The sequence below is a fragment of the Pteropus vampyrus genome, unplaced genomic scaffold (genome assembly GCF_000151845.1).
Source record: "Pteropus vampyrus isolate Shadow unplaced genomic scaffold, Pvam_2.0 Scaffold238, whole genome shotgun sequence".
Lineage (NCBI taxonomy): Eukaryota > Metazoa > Chordata > Mammalia > Chiroptera > Pteropodidae > Pteropus > Pteropus vampyrus.
In genome coordinates, this window is record NW_011889019.1 from 1,757,250 (window position 1) to 1,759,427 (window position 2,178).

The 2,178-nt window shown below is 44.4% G+C and overlaps 1 pseudogene; it reads right to left on the reverse strand.

The window, feature by feature from the left end:
• Positions 1 to 209: 209 nt before the first annotated feature.
• Positions 210 to 328, reverse strand: LOC111728932 (annotated as a pseudogene).
• Between the last annotated feature and the right edge of the window lie 1,850 nt (positions 329 to 2,178).

Sequence of the window (2,178 nt, forward strand, 5' to 3'; positions counted from 1 at the left end):
CTGGTGGGCAAAATAATCACTCTCCAAAGATGTCTGTGGGCTAATCTGTGGAGCCTGTAAATATGTTACTTTACATGGCAAAAGAAACTTTGCACATGTGATTAAGTTAAAGATCTTTAAAAAAAAATTTTTTTTTAGACAAGGCAACCCTTGGTTGACCTCACCGATTACCAGCTTACAATCCCTTATTTTATTTATTTATTTTTTTATGCCTACAGCACCTGGTCTTCCTAGGTGGCCTCCCATCCAAGTGCTAACCAGGCCCAACCCTGCTTAGCTTCAGAGATCAGACAGGATCGGGCTTGTACAGGGTGGCATGGCCATAGACAAGTTAAAGATCTTGAGATGGGAGATGATCCTGTGTTATTACATTGTATTATTGTATTATTACAGTGAATCCAGGTGGGCCCAATGTAATCACAAAGGTTCCTATAAGAGGAAGGCAGGCAGGTCAGAGTCAGAGAAGAGTGTAGAAGTAGAAGCTGGACTGAAGTGATTGCTGGCTTTGAAGAAGGAAAAGGCATGAGCCAAGGAATGTGGGCAACCCCTGGAAGCTGGAAAAAGAAAAGAAAGATTCACCCCTCAGGCTTCCAGGAAAGGACATAGCCCTGCTGACACCCAGATTTTAACCCAGTAAGACCCACTTCAAGCCTCTGACCACCAGAACTGTGAGATAATAAATAGATAGTTTGAAGCCACTAAGTTTGTGGTTATTTGTTTCAGCAGCAATAGGAAACTAATACATAGTCTAATACAGAAAAATGTGTAAATAAGCAATTATCGTACCTACTACCTTATGCATGGTTATAATAGGATTGGGTACCAAGTGTGGTGGTTCAACCAAGAGGAGCAACTCATTCTTACCTGTCAGGCCTGTCCCTAGGCCTTGTGAGCTATCCATGGCCCACAGCCTTCCTGTGTAGTCCTGACCAGCTTTAGCCCCGGGTTAGGAGTTGGGCAATCTGAGATCTAGTCCTGGTTTCTCCAGTCTTCGGATGCTTGGAACAGCATTCCTTCCCTGCACTGGGCCTCGGTGTTCCCATTTGCAAAGCAAGGGGTTTGGACTCAATTCTTAAAGGCTCTTTTGGCTCTTAAGATGCCAGGTGAGCAGCTCGGCTGTGATATCCAGGCATCCAGGCCCATCATTTCTAGCCCTTCCTCATATTCCTCTCACAAAATCATGATGGCCAGTCCTGAAAAAGCTGACAAGAGGATGGGAGACTTCTCTGTGCCTTTTACTCTGTTTCCAGCTCTGTAAAATGAGCATAATAGAAACATCTAACTCAGGAACTGCTCTCAGCAGAGAAGATCAGTTTCCCAGCCCCAAGGACACCGTGGCCCTACCCTCGGCCCAGGCCCACTGAATGCACACTCTAGAAACCTACTATCCTTGATTTCAGGGTTCATCCTTTTCTCTCTTCTACCATGTGGTTTCAATATCTTCCTTCCCATCAGTCTTGCTGTATATTTGGCTTCTATTATATAAATGTGTAGATGTGGATGGACTATATATTTAAATAAATAAAACTGCTGTCTCCCCCCCCCAAATAAACAATCCCTGCAACATTATATAAGAATGTAGGTAATAATATTTAATATTTATTTGTATTTTTACATGCCACGTACTGAGCTTCCTGTCAGTTCTTTGGAGAGGCCAAACTCTTTTTGGCTCCAGGGCCTCTCTGCACATGCTACTCCTTAGTCTGGGGCATGGCCTCAGAGGAGCTTTTACAGCACTACCCACTGATCCCAACCACCCCCTACCTACCCCCACCCTATCCAACACACACATATTATTTAAGTGAAAACAGTAAGCCTGGTATGCAAGAGTGTCAAGACAAGTTCCCCTGGCCAAGCGAGCCTACCTTCCAATCAGATCGCTGCCCTTAGGCCTGGGGATTGGAAAGTTTTGGAGTCTTGGTTGTTTAGGCAAACAACCTACCTTAAAGCCTGCTCACCCTTCAGGTCTTAGGCAAACATCTCTCACTCCAAGAGGCCCTCCCACCACGGCCCCCTCATCCAAATCAGGTCCCTTCATGGTTACCTGCATTTAGGCTTTGCAGCACTATTTCAATGGTTTTATTTTATCTGTCCCCTCCTCATAAACTTTGTAAAGGCAAAGATTCTGTTTGATTTACTTACTGCTTAATCTCCCATGCCTCACAAAATGTTTTTTTT